An 18,112-nucleotide genomic window follows, 5' to 3' on the forward strand; every position below is an offset into this window, starting at 1 on the left:
ACTTTAAGTGGTTTACAGTTTCCAATTACTTGATATGTAAATGTATAGTCAGGTCTATAATTATTGGCACCCTTTAAAAATATGAGCGACAAAAGACTGTAGCCTATAAAATAAATAATACAAATACTGAGCTATATTGTATGCTAAACAATTTTAAATTATATACTGTTATACAAATAAAATTGCTCAGAGAAAGAATAATAAAGAAATCTTAAAAGGATAGGGGTCAAAATTATTGGCACCCCTGTTTTCGCTAGAGCTCGACAGCTTGTAGTCCTTAAACCCGAAAATGATTTACCTCTGGTTCGTTCCCCTATGGGGAAATGAATGGTGAAAGAACAGGGTTTTGGGATAAACGCCTAAAATAAGGTCTGAGGTTAACACATGCTTAGGAGATCTTATAGGCTTTGTTCTTTGAGATAATATCAGTCAGTTCGCATTACCGTTGTGAATTCCGAAGCCTTTATGTACTTTTATCAAATAGTACATAAATGCTTCAAAATTCACAAAAGTGACATTAGCTGATAAAGATTATCTCATAGAAAAAAACCTACAAGATCTCAAGCCTGTGTTGACCACAGGCCTTATAGTCAGCATTTATACAAAACCCTACAGAAACGCCATTAATTTCCCCATAGTTTTTTCCAACGAACCATGGAGGAGTTAGTGCCTACTTAAAGATACTGTAATGACCTGACTAGATCATAAAGGAACAATTGTCCAGACAGAGGATTGAGTTTACGAATTGACGGTTTATTAACCCTACTTTACACAGGCTACTGTTTGGCCGTAGCACACGCCAAATAAATGAAAGATAACTACAAGCCAGCTTCTCTTGTGAAGGCCAGACATAAGAGAGAGAACAAAGGCTAAACCTGGTCTTAACTTCCAATGCTCCATCCCCCTGCCCAACCCCTCTCCACGCCACTCCGCCAACCGCCAGGATGCCCGGCATCAGAACATTCCAGTCATTCCCGTGATTGGCAGATAGCAGGTAGATTGGAATGTCGGACCCCGCGAACACTGGGTACTGGTAAGTACAACACAACCACCTACTAGCCTAACACATAACACACAGCTGTCTGCCCATTCTGCTAACCACGGCCTGCTAGCTATCTAGAGCGTATTGGACTGTTAACTGATCCATCGGCCAGTTTCTTGGACCACTATACCCATTTTGCCAGTTGGACTTGGACCCCTCTGCTACTTGGAACCCTACTAATTCCACGACTGGTCTATCGACGTCACCGCACGAGGAGGCAAAAACAGACTTTCCCCCATCGCGACGTCCCTCTAAGGCCCTTTATGCTAGCTTGCTTCTGTACTTCTTGACTTCTGGAACCGTAAAAGCCTTGGTTTAATGCATGTTAACATTAGAAGCCTACTCCCTAAGTTTGCTATATTCACTGCTTTAGCACACTCTGCCAACCCGGATGTCTTAGCGGTGTCTAAATCCTGGCTTAGGAAAACCACCAAAAACCCTGAAATTTACATCCCTAACTATAACATTTTCCGCCAAGATAGAACTGCCAAAGGGGGTGGTGTTGCAATCTACTGCAGACATAGCCTGCAGAGTTCTATCTTACTATCCAGGTCTGGACCAAAACAATTCGAGCTTCTACTTCTAAAAATTCACCTTTCCAGAACCAATTCTCTCACCGTTGCCGCTCGCTATAGACCACCCTCTGCACCCAGCTGTGCCCTGGACACCGAATGTGAATTGATTGCCCCCCATCTATCTTCTGAGCTCGTGCTGCTAGGTGACCTCAACTGGGACATGCTTAACACCCCGGCCACCGTACAATCTAAGCTTGATGCCCTCAATCTCACACAAATGATCAATGAACCTACCAGGTACAACCCCAAATCGTTAAACAGGGGCACCCCCATAGATATCATCCTAACTAACTCTCCCTCCAAATTAACCTCTGCTGTTTTCAACCAAGATCTCAGCGATCAATGCCTCATTGCCTGCATCCGTAATGGGTCTGCGGTCAAATGACCACCCCTCATCACTGTCAAACGCTACCTAAAACACTTCAGCAAACAGGCCTTTCTAATCAACCTGGCCAGGGTATCCTGGAATGACATTGACCTCATCCCATCAGTAGAGGATGCCTGGTTATTCTTTAAAAGTGCCCTCCTCACCATCTTAAATAAGCATGCTCCATTCAAAAAAAATTGAACCAGGAATAGAGATAGCCCTTGGTTCACTCCAGACCTGTCTGCCCTTGACCAGCACAAAAACATCCTGTGGCGTTCTGCATTAGCATCGAATAGCCCCGTGATATGCAAATTTTCAGGGAGTTAGGAAAGCTAAGGCTAGCTTTATCAAACAAGAAATTTGCATCCTGTAGTACAAACTCAAAAAAGTTCAGGGACACTGTAAAGTCCATGGAGAATAAGAGCACCTCCACCCAGCTGCCCACTGCACTGAGGCTAGGAAACACTGTCACTTCCGATAAATCCACAATAACTGAGAATTTCAATAAGCATTTTTCTACAGCTGGCCATGCTTTCCACATGGCTACCCCTACCCCGGTCAACAGCCCTGCGCTCCCCACAGCAACTCGCCCAAACCTCCACCACCTCTCCTTCACCCAAATCCAGATAGCTGATGTTCTGAAAGAGCTACAAAATCTGAACCCCTACAAATCATCCGGGCTAGACAATCTGGACCCTCTCTTTCTAAAATGATCTGCCGAAATTGTTGCAACCCCTATTACTAGCCTGTTCAAACTCTCTTTTGTATCGTCTGAAATTCCCATAGATTGGAAAGCTGCCGCAGTCATCCCCCTCTTCAAAGGGGGAGATACTCTAGACCCAAACTGCTACAGACCTATATCTATTCTACCCTGCCTTTCTAAGGTCTTTGAAAGCCAAGTTAACAAACAGATTACCGACCATTTTGAATCCCACCGTACCTTCTCCGCTATGCAATCTGGTTTCAGAGCTGGTCATGGGTGCACCTCAGCCACGTTCAAGGTCCAAAACGATATCCTAACCGCCATCGATAAGAGACATTACTGTGCAGCCCTATTTATTGACCTGGCTAAGGCTTTCGACTCTGTCAATCATAACATTCTTATTGGCAGACTCAACTGCCTTGGTTTTTCAAATGATTGCCTCGCCTGGTTCACCAACTACTTCTCCGATAGAGTTCAGTATGTCAAATCGGAGGGCCTGTTGTCCGGACCTCTGGCAGTCTCTATGGGGGTGCCACAGGGTTAAATTCTCGGGCCGAATCTCTTCTCTGTATACATCAATGATGTTGCTCTCGCTGCTGGTGATTCTTTGATCCACCTCTATGCAGACAACACCATTCTGTATACTTCTGGCCCTTCTTTGGACACTGTGTTAACTAACCTCCAGACGAGCTTCAGTGCCATACAACTCTCTTTCCGTGGTCTCCAACTGCTTTCAAATGCAAGTAAAACTTAATGCATGCTTTTCAACCGATCGCTGCCCGCACCTGCCCGCCCATCCAGCATCACTACTCTGGATGGTTCTGACTTAGAATATGTGGACAACTACAAATACCTAGGTGTCTGGTTAGACTGTAAACTCTCCTTCCAGACTCACATTAAACATCTCCAATCCAAAATTAAATCTAGAATCGGCTTCCTATTTCGCAAACAATCCTTCACTCATGCTGCCAAACATACCCTCGTAAAACTGACCATCCTACCGATCCTCGACTTCGGCGATGTCATTCACAAAATAGCCTCCAACACTCTACTCAACAAATTGGATGCAGTCTATCACAGTGCCATCCATTTTGTCAACAAAGCCCCATATACTACCCACCACTGCGACCTCTATGTTCTCGTTGGCTGGCCCTCGCTTCATACTCGTCGCCAAACCCACTGGCTCCAGGTCATCTACAAGTCTCTGCTAGGTAAAGCCCCGCCTTATCTCAGCTCACTGGTCACCATACCATCACCCACCCATAGTACGCGCTCCAGCAGGTATATCTCACTGGTCACCCCCAAAGCCAATTCTTCCTTTGGCCGCCTCTCCTTTAAGCACCAGCTGTCAGAGCAGCTCACAGATCACTGCATCTGTACATAGCTCATCTGTAAATAGCCCAACCAATCTACCTCATCCCCATACTGTATTTATTTCTTTATTTATCTTGCTCCTTTGCACCCCAGTATCTCTACTTGCACAGTATCTCTACTTGGACCAGTGGTGTCCTGTCTACTCTTGCTCCCACTCTCTGGCGCTCGACGTCGCCAGTCTACTAACCACCGGTCCTGGCAACCCATCATTACACACGGCTGGCAACCCTCATTAGGCAAACCTGTGCCCCATCACTACCCTGATTACGCCCACTTTATCTAGCACTCCCTTAAGGTAGAATTGGTTATGTTACCTTGTCAGACGGATCTCTTGTTTTGTATGGGTCTACGGTCATTATTAAACTCACTAATTTCACCTGTTTCTGAATCCCTGCTTTGCCGTTACAGAATACTGCCTCAAAAAACAGAAGCAGCAGTTAATCAGGACATCTCCAAGATGGTCAGTGAACAGGGACACCTACTTTGCCAACACCACAACCAACTGGGGAAGGCTATGAATGAGGCCCTCCACATTCTTCAACAGCTCGACATTCCCAGAGGGGTGTCACCTCCAACAAGAGGAGGATTCTCTACCACAATTTGACCCAGTGAGCCCGCACCCCAGCCCATCCAACAGTCCACTCAGGTCAGCGATGCCCGTTTGTCCCTCCCGGACAAATATGACTGGTCTCGCTGAAAATGCTGTGGCGTCCTACTCCAAATGCTGTGGCGTCCTACTCCAGTGCTCCCTCTATTTCACTCATCAGATGTGATCACCCACCATGGAGAGGTCCAAGGTTGCCATTGTTATTTCCTGCTGACCGGACGGGCGTTGGTGGGGGCTACAGCTGTCTGGGGGAGAGGAGGAGCTGGGTTCCTATAAGGGGTTCATGGTTCTGTTAAGGGGGGTCTTTCACCATCCACCGGAGGGCAGAGAGGTAGGTGAGTGCTTAATCCAACTATGGCAGGATGGCCAGACCACGACGGAGTATGACCTTACCTTTCGGACAGTGGCAGTGGATGGAATGAGCGGGCACTGTGCACCATATTCAGAAGAGGATTGCGCGAAGAGTTACAGATAGAGTTGGTGTGCCAAGATGACAATCTTACCTTGGACACACTCATCGCGATGGCCATCTGTCTGGATAACCTTCTTCGGGAACATCGTCACCCCCATCACCTCTCTTCCTCCTTCGTTGTCTGTTCTGAGTGAGAGCCTGAACCCATGGAGGTAGGGGCTCCAAGCGGCTGGGCAACGCCGGACAGTTGGGGCTCTGTCCCAATTGTGGCCAGGAGGGGCACCAGCTTCAATGGTGTCCGGTACGTCCCAACCCAGGATACACGAGAGCAGAGGGATTGCCCCATGATCATCCATTTCCTGTGTTAGGCGTGAGTAATTCATCACTTTCCGCCAAACCTTTTTTAGTATTGATTTCACCTGCTGGCTGTCCCTCATCTATTGATTCTACAGCTCTAGTGGATTCCGCTGCCACAGGGAATTTTATTGACCAGGCCCTTGCCTCCTCCCTGCACATCACCTTATACCCGCTCTCCTCTCCGTTTCCGGTCCAAGTGTTGCATTGCGACCATTTGGCTCAGGCACTATTACGCACATCACAACTCCACTCACCCTCACCGTGGGATCTAAGCACCAAGAAAGCCTTCCCTTCCTCATCACCTCCACACCGGTGCACAAAGTCATCATTGGCCTCCTGTGGCTCCAACTCCATTATCCTACCATCTCCTGGTCAGGGAGAAAGATTACAGCCTGGGGATCACGATGTCAGAGGACCTGTTTTTCCACACCCTATGGTTCCACGTCGGTGGAGGGGCTCAGTGAGTGTCTGCCAACCCATCAATCGGTCCTCCTGTATCGTTGGCCCCGTGTTTTGGGTTGTGGACATCCACCAGGCTCTGGAGAGGGAACCCGCTCCTGCCCTCCAGAGCGCATTTACATCCACATGGGGGTCAGAGATTGGTTGCTGACCTGGGCGCACACATCCCTCTCCACTGGACACCCAGTTATCACCTGCACCACTCAATCCCTTTCTGAGAAATACTAGGGGCCCACTTTGGAGAAGAACGTTGCACACTGTAAACAAATTTTCAGTACTCTGCCTCAGCATCCCTGGTCTCATCTGTCCATTGATTTCGTCACTGATCTCCCCTCTGATGGTTTCACCACCATTTTGGTGGCTGTGGACAGATTCTCAAAATCATGCCGTTTCATTCCCCTCTCTGGTCTCCCTACCACTCCAAGTCACTGAGGCACTGTTCCAGCAGGTCTTCCGTCAATACGGCCTTCCAGAGGATATCGTCTCCGATCGTTGTCCCCAATTCACATCAAGTCTATGGAGGGCTTTCATGGAGAAGCTGGTGGTCAAGGTTAGTCTCACTTCCAGGTACTGGCCTCAATCTAACGAGCAGGTTGAGAGGATGACCCAGGAGCTTGGGAGGTTCCTGAGGAATCACTGCCAGGTCCGGCAGGGCCGATTCCTTCCTTGGGCTGAATACATCCAGAATTCATTGCGACACTCCTCCACCGGGCTGACTCCCATCCAGTGTGTTCTGGGTTATCAGCCGGCCCTGACTCCACACCAGACCGATGCTCCTGCAGTGGATGAGTGGTTCAGGTGCGCAGAGGTATGGAATGATGCCCACCTGAGACTCCAGCGCACCGTTAGAAAGAGCAGACGGATAGTTACCGAAGTGGGGCTCCTGTGTTCCATCCTGGTGACCGCGTCACTCTCCACCAGGAACTGTTCAAGGTCCTCCGGAGGGTCAACGAACTAACTACCGGATCTTTTCATGTATCTCCCCTCAGGCCGGTGGTTCCTGGTCCCCTGGCTGATGCCGTCCCCCATGACACCCCTCCCCCCTTGGACATCGAGGGGAGCCCCACCTATGCTGTCAGATCACTCCTAGACTCCTGACGTCTTTGGGGTCTGCTCCAGTACCTAGCAGACTGAAAGGGGTACAGTCCAGAGGAGCGCTGCTGCGTTCCGGTGGATGTTCTAGATCCCAACATTATCTGAGAATTCCACCTTCGCCAATCGGCCTGCTCCTCGCCCTCAGGAGCCGCCCTCCTGGCCGACGTTGTCCTGCAAGTTGGTGCTGCCTGTCGGGGGGGTACTGTCACGTCTACTCCGGCGCTCGACGTCGCCGGTCTACTAACCACCGTTCCTGGCAACCTATCATTATGCACACCTGCACCCCCTCATGAGGCACACCTGGACACCATCACTACCCTGATTACTCCCCCTTTATTTAGCACTCCCTACTATCACTCTTCAGGCAGTATTGGTTATGTTTCCTTGTCAGACGTTTCTCTTTTGTATGGTATTATTAAACTCACTAACTGCACCTGACTCTGTGTAAATGTTACAAGTGGAAGCAAAATAGACCCATAACATCAAAGATACACCGCCATATTCTACCCAACCCAGTACCACAGATTATTGTGAAATGGACACAAATTAGGTTACTTAAAACATAAACAATAGGAGGGTGGTTGGTCAGGTGTACACTGCGAATGTCTAGAAACCCCAAAATTGTGTTAGACTCTCATCATAAGATCCCCCCCAATGTGTTCCCCAGTCTAATAAAACAGTGTCATTATCGTCGCAAGGGTAGGGTGCTGGAGTACTGAAAACAGGGGTGGCAATAATTTTGACCCCAGTCTTTTAAAAATGTTTTTTTAACAAGATCTCTCAATTGAATTACTACAGATCATTCCCCCTTTTTTTTCATTCAATAAAGCTCAGTATTTGTATTTTATACAGTCTGTTTTTGTTCATCTTTATCAAGGGTGCCAATAATTATGGACCTGACTGTATCAGGCAGGTCACCCGTGACACAAGTCTGTATTTGACGTCCATCCATGTCTGAGGATGTCAGATGGGCGTAAGCATTTGCCTCCGAATCCAGCAATAGAAAGTTGTTTTTTAAATTGTTTTAAGCCTATCCCAAACCGTAAACCCTTACCTTAACCATTCAGAGTTAATGCCTAACCTTAATAATTCTGAGATAATGTCTAAACTTAATCTTGGAACGATACAGAGAAGTAACCAAACACTTTGAATTTGACGTTTGAGAAACATGGATGAGCATCTAACTCTGACGTGAGACTGAGATCTTGTTGCACTGTATATGATAACAATGTATTTTATAATCAGACAGGTCAAGCGCCGTTTCTAATATTGACCACTAGATGTCAGACATGCTCTAGTCTAGACAGAGCTCTGGAAGCGACATCATACCAACAGGACTGACTTCATCCCAACTGCAGGACAGCACATTTTAAACTATGACATAAGAACAAAAAAAGAATCCCATATTGCTCCTAATTCCGTGAACCACGATCATTTTATGAGCAATCTTGCCTGAGAACTGAAGACTGGGTAGCTCCCCAAAGTAATGCTTAGGCTTTAGCTCAGTGGGTAACAGTCTTGTGATGCATAGACAATCCAGTTTGGAACCATGTGTGTGTGGATGTGTGTGTACCTGTTTAACTATTTTTGTGGGGACCCCACAAGAATAGTAAACAAACAAAAAGTTGACCAACTGGGGACATTTTGTTAGTCCCCACAAGGTCAAATTCTTTTTCTAGGGGGTTTAGGGTTAAGGTTAGAATTAGGGTTAGTGTTAGGAGCTAGGGTTAGGTGTAGGGTTAGGGTTAAGGTTTTTGGGTTAAGATTAGGGTTAAGGTTAGGGTTAAGGTTAGGGTTAGTTTTAGGGTTAGGAGCTAGGGTTAGGTGTAGGGTTTGGGTTAAGGTTAGGGTTAGGGTAAGTGTATAGGTTAGGTTTAGGGGGAAATGGGATTTTGACTGGGTCTGAATTGTGTGTCCTCACAAGGTTAGCTGTACAAGACCGCACGTGTGTGTGTGTCTAAGCCTGCTAGGTAGTGAGTGTAAACTAAATCTCTGTTTACATCCTCAGACAAAGCAGTTCATGCATGTTTTATCACCGGCACATTGTTCAATTTGTCCATGAGTATCACTGCCCTGTCACGAAGCTGCTTAACCCAGGGAGGGAGGGAGAGAGAGAGAGAGAGGTATACAGAGAGATGTCGAGAGAGAAGGTGAGAAACAGAGTGCAAAGGCATATTTATGGATCTGCCTATTTCAGTCAAAGTACAGTTTGTTAGCAGTCACCATAGACTTCAAGTCATTACGCCAGTTAGCAAATGCGCTGACGCTAGTTTGCAACTTCCTTCAAACTGCATGCAGAGACTGGTATCCACGAGTTCATCTGACTCTGGAGAAGTAGATAAAGGGCTTCATTGTCACAATTCTGAAGTATCCATTTAACCCTACTACTCATGTTATTTAATGTACGATGTCCTGCTTATTCTGTGTTGACTGTTGACTTCTCTGTGAAATATCTTGTGCATCCAGTCTACGTATTGCTGTATAAGAATTTTAATGTTTTTGCAATTTATGAAGCTTGCTGCATCACCCCTCAATATTATAAAGAGTAATAAAATATGCATGTCTGACGATAGCGTGGGCTGGATGAGCGACTGATAAACGGATGCTTTATTCGCCTGTATAAATATTAAATTAGCAGTCAGTCACCCTAGAGCAGTTGACCCTGTATTCTCCTTTCTCTCTTGTTCTGTGGGGAGATATGCCAAGCTCTCTCTCTCCCTCTTTCTCCTCTCTCTCTCTCACCTGAGGCCTATCAGTTTCAGTGCTGTAACCTGAGCTATCACGAACCTCAATACCCAACCCAACCACAACACGCAAGTGACCCTGTATACCCTAGCGCCTGGTCTAGGATCAGATGTGTTCATTAGCACAGCCTGGTGAGGATTGAAATAAGGTTTAAAGCTAACTGATTCGGAATCAGTGGGTAACCAGTGGCAAGCAGCACCTGAGCAGCGTGGCCCTGCGCCAGCATCCCACTAACTGACTGGTGGACTGGGTGGTACCTGCATAGGTAATCAGACACCCAGCACACACATCATTCCTCTGAAACACACACACACACACACACACACACACACACACACACACACACACACACACACACACACACACACACACACACACACACACACACACACACACACACACACACACACACACACAGCAGGTAGGCAGGAAGAGGGGTTCACTGTGTTGAAGAGAGAATTGTTCCAGCTTTGGTACTGCCAGAGAGAGAGCGAGAGACGGAGGAGAGAAGAAGCGAGGAGCTAGTCACAACCAGGCAGAGGAGTCGCAACCAGGAACCCCAGACAGACCCAGACTGACCCAGACAGAGATAAACATTGGCTTACTAAGTATTTCGATCATATACTGAACCATGGGTGGAAGAAAAAGGTTTGTTGTAGCTGGAGGACTCAAAAACACACAGGGTAAGATAGTGTGACTGACCGGTGGATATTCAGTGCACTCATCCAGACAGTGAAGAATGGCCTTAGAATTCCTCTTCTTCTGGTGCTGAGGATATTGACCTGGGGGAAAGGAGAGAACAGGTGTCTCTTGCAGGCTCTTGAGGGTGACAACGCTGTGGCTTGACTGACTCCTGACAGACCTGTTGTGGGGAAACACCCGGAAAGTGTTGTTGTCATTGGGGGCTTTGTTTGGTTGTTTTCCGTGTGACTCTACATTCTACCAGCATGCACGGTCTCCCCTGTTCTGCGCTGCTCCACTGTTTCGGCAGTCCCGCAGACGTTACAGCCAACCCTACACAGTCCCTGGACACGGACCCCTCCCAATCCGGCAGAACTGATCTAGAACCCCCCGTGGTGGTGGGCCCAGTTCTCTGCCAACCGGTTCCCAAACCAGACCCCCCTCTAGAACACCAGCCACACCACAGAACTGTCAGCTTTATATCTACACACACCAGAACAAGAACTCTGAATGGCACCTACTCCAACTCCAATGGTCAACCGCCAGGGAGGGAGAGCCACAGCTTAAAGACACCTCTGGCCTGCCATTGCCTGTCAGACAGCGCTGAGGGGGATCGTGAGCTGGTGATTGGTTTAGAGCTTGGGGTGAAGTACCCTATCATCCCCAGACCCTCCATCATTATCAGACAACCCAAGGTATGTTGTATAGGTGTGCAAGATATTACTCTCCCACTATGCTGGTCTGATAAAATAATGTTATACTATGCAGCAGTTGACGTCATCAGATTTAGGCCATTCTTCACCAAGCTACCACAAGGGGGAATCTAGAGCCCAAACATGATTTTCAGTAGCCTACCTTTTTATACCAGTTGAGACCATCTTCTCTCCATCAAAATGTAAAAACGTGTGTGCACACGCAGACGCACACACACACACATATACACACACACGCATGGATATCCCTTCGCTGTGTGGATTGTGTGTCAGTTGGACTCTCAGATCCTGTTCAACATGACCTGCGCGCCCTGACACGTCTGTGGTGGCACACACACATTAGTGTCTCAGTATAGTAGCATGTGTGTTTTGTCAGTCTTGAGTTTCCCATTTAGTAGGCTGCGGTGGATTGTGTGATGATGTTGACTGTTGCCAGCACAATCATTTGCACACCTTACAGACAACCAATGTGATAATTCTCCTTCATTCATCCCCAGATTCATGGACCAAACCATTCGTGCATAAATATGACCTGACTATTTATTTGTCTATGGTCCTGATAGGCCTACTGTCAGGCTACATCTCCTAAAGACCTACATAGACAATCCGTTTATGTTTGAGCGTTTATCAGCATTTGTTTGGCTAAACAGTTTATTCCACTACCCTAATAAAAAACACAGGCACATCACAGTTACTTCTACAGTGCATTTGGAAAGTATTAAGAACCCTTGACTTTTTCCACATTTTGTTACATTACTGCCTTATTCTATTCCTTATCAATATACACACAATAACTCATAATGACAAAGCCTTAACAGGTTTTTAGAATTTTTTTGCATATTTATTACAAATAAAAACAGAAATACCTTATTTACGTAAGTATTCAGACCCTTTGCTTTGATACTTGAAATTGAGCTCAGGTGCATCCTGTTTCAATGATCATTCTTGAGATGTTTCTACAACTTCATTGGAATCCACTTGTGGTAAATTAAATTGATTGGACATGATTTGGAAAGGCACACCTGTCTATATAAAGTCCCACAGTTGACAGTGCACGTCAGACCAAAAACCAAGCCATGAGGTCGAAGGAATTGTCCGTAGAGCTCCGAGACAGGATTGTGTCGAGAAACAGATCTGGGGAAAGGTACCAAAACATTTCTGCAGCATTGATGGTCCCAAAGAACACAGTGGCCTCCATCATTCTTAAACGGAAGAAGTTTGGAACCACCAAGACTCTTCCTAGAGCTGGCCGCCCTGCCAAACTGAGCAATCGGGGGAGAAGGGCCTTGGTCAGGGAGGTGACCAAGTACCCGATGGTTGCTCTGAGAGAGCTCCAGAGTTCCTCTGTGGAGATAGGAGAACCTTCCAGAAGGACAACCATCTCTGCAGCACTCCACCAATCAGGCCTTGATGGTAGAGTGGCCAGATATAAGCCACTTCTCAGTAAAAGGCACATGAGAGCCCGCTTGGAGTTTGCCAAAAGGCACCTATATATTCTCAGACCATGAAATACATTGAAATATGCCTGAATGCCAAGAGTCACATCTGCAGGAAACCTGGCACCATCCCTACAGTGAAGCATGGTGGTGGTAGCATCATGCGGTGGGGATGTTTTTCAGTGGCAGGAATTGGGAGATTAGTCAGGATCGAAGGAAAGATGAACGGAGCAAAGTACAGAGAGATCCTTGATGAAAACTTGCTCCAGAGTGCTCAGGACCTCAGACTGGGGCAAAAGTTCACCTTCCAACAGGACAACGGCCCTAAACACACAGCAGCCAAGACAACGCAGAAGTGGCTTCAGAACAACTCTCTGTAGAGAGTGGCCCAGCCAGAGCCCGTACTTAAACCTGATCGAACATCTCTGGATAGACCTGAAAATAGCTGTTCAGCGATGCTCCCCATCCAACTTCACAGAGCTTGAGAGGATCTGCATAGAAGAATGGGAGAAACTCCCCAAATACAGGTGTGCCAAGCCTGTAGCATCATACCCAAGAAGACTCTTGGCTGTAATCGCTGCCAAAGGTGCTTCAACAAAGTACTGAGTAAAAGGTCGGAATACTTATGTAAATTTCATATTTAATTTTTTTATACATTTGCAAACAAGAAGACACGCCCCCATCAGAGAGAGAGACACCGCTTAATGTGAGCTCTCACATTTTTCAACATTTTTACAAAAGGATAGATTTGAAGTTAGATAAACTTGGATTTTTTGGCAGGTAATATGCAGGATGCTACCCTCCAGAGCATGGCCTTCACTTCAGACCAAAACTCCAAACCTACAACATAATTTTGACCAAAACTAACCGGAGAGATTACTGCTTCCAAGGTTTTCTTTTTCCAAGCTATACGGAGGGTGCTCTAGCCAACAAACAGCAGAGACCTGAGGACACCATTCCAACCTGGAACTGAGCCAGATACAAATTCAATTAGCACTAAGGTGTGAAGTAAAAGGCCTTTGGGCCCAAAAAGTGATTTCTGCTCTCGTAAAAGCCTGAGTATTCTGCACGTTAACACTAGAAGCTTATTACCTAAAATGGATCAATTGAAAGTGTGGGTTCACAGCTCCAATCCAGATGTGTCATTACTGAGACGTGGTTAAGAATGAGCGTTTTTAATACTGATGTTAACCTTTCTGGTTATAACCTTTTTCGGCAAGACAGATCTTCCAAAGGTGGGGGAGTGGCAATCTTTACCAAGGATCACCTTCAGTGCTCGGTTGTCTCCACCAAGTCTGTCCCCAAACTTTATGATTTCCTGGTTTTAAGCATTAAACTTTCAAATAGCTCTTTGTTGACTGTTGCTGGGTGCTATCGTCCTCCATCAGCACCGGCCTGTACCCTACCTGCCATAAGCTCTCTCCTGGCCCCTTACACTAAGTCTGAATTTGTCTTGCTAGGTGACCTAAACTGGGACATGCTTAAACCACCTGACCAAGTCCTAAAGCAATTGGACTCCCTAAATCATTCTCAGATTATCACCAATCCCACAAGGTATGACTCCAAACACCCAGCAAAGGCTTCTCTCCTCGATGTTATCCTCACAAATAATCCTGATAGGTATCAGTCTGGTGTTTTCTGTAATGACCTTAGTGATTACTGTTTTACAGTCTGTGTTCGTAATGGCTGCTTAGTGAAATGACCTTCCCTGATTTGTCATAGACACTTGCTAAAAAACTTTAATGAGCAAGGCCTCCTTCATCAACTGGCCTCTGTAAAATGGTATAGAATCAGCTTGATCCCTTCTGTCGAAGACGCTTGGACCTTCTTTTTTGATATTTTCAGTGGTATTGTTAACAAACAAGCACCCATAAAGAAAATGAGAATTAAAAACAGTTTCAGCCCCTGGTTCGACCGTGATCTTGCAGAGTTACTCCACCTCAAGAATTGCATTTGGCGAAAGGCTTGGCACACGCATACTCAAGCTGACTGGCTCTTGTTCAGGCATGTGAGAAATAAGTGCACTCAGGCTATTCCAAAGTCCAAAGTTAGTTACTTTAAGCAGCATTTCTCTCTCTGTGGGTCTAACACCAAGAAGTTCTGGAAAACGGTTAAAGACCTGGAGAATAAACCCTCTTCCTCACAGCTGCCCATGTCCCTTAATGTTGATGATGTGGTTGTTATTGACAAGAAGCACATGAATGAGCTCTTTAATCACCACTTCATTAAGTCAGGATTCCTATTTGTCTCAGCCATGCCTCCTTACCCGTCCAACATTTCCTCATCTTCCACCACTTCTAACGTGACTATCCCCGATCCATCTCCCTCTTTTCCCCTGCACCTCTACAAAGTTTCTCCCTGCAGGCAGTCACTGAGTCCTAGGTGCTTAAGGAGCTCCTTAAACTTGACCCCAAAATACCATCTGGGTCAGATGGTTTAGACCCTTTCTTCTATAAGGTTGCTGCCCCTATCATCGCCAAGCATATCTCCAAACTTTTTGACCTGTCTCTCCTTTCCGGGGAGGTTCACATTGCTTGGAAGGCAGCCACAGTTAGTCCTTTTTTTAAAGGGGGAGATCAAGCGAATCCTAGCTGTTATAGGCCTATTTCTATTTTGCCCTGTTTATCAAAAGTGTTGGAAAAATTGGCAATAATCAACTGACTGGCTTTCTTGATGTCTATAGAATTCTCTCGGGTATGCAATCTGGGTTCCGCTCAGGTTATGAATGTCTCACTGCAACCTTAAAGGTCCTCCATGATGTCACCATTGCCCTTGATTCTAAGCAATATTGTGCTGCTATTCTTATTGACTTGGCCAAAGCTTTTGATACGGTAGACCATTCCATTCTTGTGGGTCAGCTAAGGAGTATTGGTCTTTCTGAGGGGTCTTTGGGCTGGTTTGCTAACTACCTCTCTCAAAGAGTGCAGTGTATAAAGTCAGAAAATCTGCTGTCTCAGCCACTGCCTGTCACCAAGGGAGTACCCCAAGGCTCAATCCTAGGCCCCACGCTCTTCTCAATTTACATCAACAACATAGCTCAGGCAGTAGGAAGCTCTCTCATCCATGTATATGCAGATGATACAGTCTTATACAAAGCTGACCCTTCCCCAGAATTTGTGTTAAATGCTCTACAACAATGCTTTCTTTGTCTCCAAAAAGCTGTCTCTACTCTAAATCTTTTTCTGAACACCTCCAAAACAAAGGTCATGTGGTTTGGTACGAAGAATGCCCCTCTTCCCACAGGTGTTATTACTACCTCTGAGGGTTCAGAGCTTGAGGTAGTCACCTCATACAAGTACTTGGGAGTATGGCTAGACTGTGCACTCTCCGTCTCTTTACACATATCAAAGCTGCAGGCTAAAGTTAAATCTAGACTTGGTTTCCTCTATCGTAATCGCTCCTCTTTCACCCCAGCTGCCAAACTAATCCTGATTCAGATGACCATCCTACCCATGCTAGATTACGGAGACATAATTTATAGATTGGCAGGTAAGGGTGCTCGTGAGCGGCTAGATGTTCTTTACCATTCGGCCATTAGAATTGCCACCAATGCTCCTTATAGGACACATCACTGCACTCTATAGTCCGTTGTAAACTGGTCATCTCTGTAAACCCGTCGCAAGACCCAATGTTTGATGCTTATTTATAAAAACCTCTTAGGCCTCACTCCCCCCTATCTGAGATATCTACTGCAGCCCTCATACTCCACATAGATCACCCGTTCTGCCAGTCACGTTCTGTTAAAGGTCCACAAAGCACACACATCCCTGGGTCGCTCCTCTTCTCAGTTCGCTGCTGCTAGCGACTGGAACGAGTTGCAACAAACACTCAAACTGGACAGTTTTATATCAGTCTCTTCATTCAAAGATTCAATCATGGACACTCTTACTGACAGTTGTGGCTGCTTTGTGTGATGTATTGTTGTCTCTACCTTCTTGACCTTTGTGCTGTTGACTGTGCCCAATAATGTTTGTATCATGTTTTGTGCTGCTACCATGTTGTGTTGCTACCATGTTGTTGTTATGTTGGGTTGCTACCATGCTGTGTTGTCATGTGTTGCTGCCTTGCTATGTTGTTGTCTTAGGTCTCTCTTTCTGTAGTATCATGTTGTCCCTCTTGTTGTGATATGTGTTTTATCCTATATTTATCTTGTATTTATTAATGTTTTTTAATCCCAGGCTCCCGTCCCCGCAGGAGGCCTTTTGCCTTTTTGGTAGGCCGTCATTGTAAATAAGAATTGATTCTTAACTGACTTGCCTAGTTAAATAAAACATTTCTAAAACCTGATTTTGCTTTGTCATTATGGGTAAAAAAAATGATTTAATCAATTTTAGAATATGGCTGTAACGTAACGAAATGTGAAAAAAGTCAAGGGGTCTGAATACTTTCCAAATGCACTGTACATACATTTATTGGGAAATAAATTTGCAAATTACAAGTGTTTTGCCAATGTTTAGAATTAAAATGTCACTGTTCATATGGACTCCTGAACCTGTAAATGAACCACTTTGCACTTGAAGACTCTGATACAAGTCTGCCTTACTATCACCTGGATGACACAATGACAAAATACCATAAAGAGCAATGCATCAAAATAAGTATTTTGAAATGTATTTAATTAAAATACACATATGTTTTATTTTAAAATGTAGAAATACATTTGCAGGAACATGGTCTGAACTGCAACAGTATGGTTAGTAACGGTTAGAGAAACGTTTTACTTGCCATGACTGTGATATGTTGTTTTTTATCTACCTTAGTTGAATGCACTGACTGTAAGTCACTCCAGATATGAGTGTCTGCTAAGTTACCAAAATGTAAATGTATAAGTGAAAATGAAAATGAACAAACCAAATGAACTGCAAAGCACACTGGGTATTATTATTGGCCTTGTTTTGGGAAGGAGCTCATTAGAATAATACTCAGCATCCCTTGAAATTGTCCATTTTTACATATACAGTACGTGTATATTTAGTTATTTAAGCAGACACTCTTATCACACCATAGTGCCACCAGACTTCTGATACCAATACAGAGTGAAAGGGGGCAACAAAATTGTGAACTGCTATTAAAAATGGTATAGAAAAGGGTTTTGCATTTTGAAAATACAAATTACAGCTCTCGAAAGTATCTCGTTTCAAAATACATTAAAGTGTAGTAATTGCCCAGTGTAATGCAAATTACAAAATACATATTTAAAATACATATAACAGAAATACTGCAAATCTCTGCACCTTCCTTGGCTGTAGGGGTCCTCTATTTCACATGGATCAGGAGGGCAGAAATATCCCTTCTCATCCTCATTCTGTAGTCACAATGATAGTGATCAGTGACAGTACTTGTCAATGGAAGCTACAGGAGGGGGAGGGTGCTCCCTGTGTGATAGTAATGAGGAGAGGTACGGGTAAGGCACAAAACGGCATGTATGTACAATAAGATCAGTGCAGAGGATGAGGCCTTAAACCATTATTTGGTGTAAAATAAAATACATTTAAAAAAACACAATCGTGATCATACATAAACACAAAAGATTGGCAGGTCAGCAG

General features: G+C 45.4%; 1 long non-coding RNA gene across 1 annotated transcript; it reads left to right on the forward strand.

Annotated features, from left to right (window-relative positions):
- Positions 1-596: 596 nt before the first annotated feature.
- Positions 597-7,424, forward strand: LOC129867008 (uncharacterized). The gene is made up of 2 exons (XR_008761569.1): positions 597-1,033; positions 4,470-7,424. It is a non-coding gene; the product is annotated as an uncharacterized LOC129867008 (long non-coding RNA).
- Positions 7,425-18,112: the final 10,688 nt, after the last annotated feature.

This window comes from Salvelinus fontinalis, chromosome 12 (assembly GCF_029448725.1).
Source record: "Salvelinus fontinalis isolate EN_2023a chromosome 12, ASM2944872v1, whole genome shotgun sequence".
NCBI classification, from domain to species: Eukaryota; Metazoa; Chordata; class Actinopteri; order Salmoniformes; family Salmonidae; genus Salvelinus; species Salvelinus fontinalis.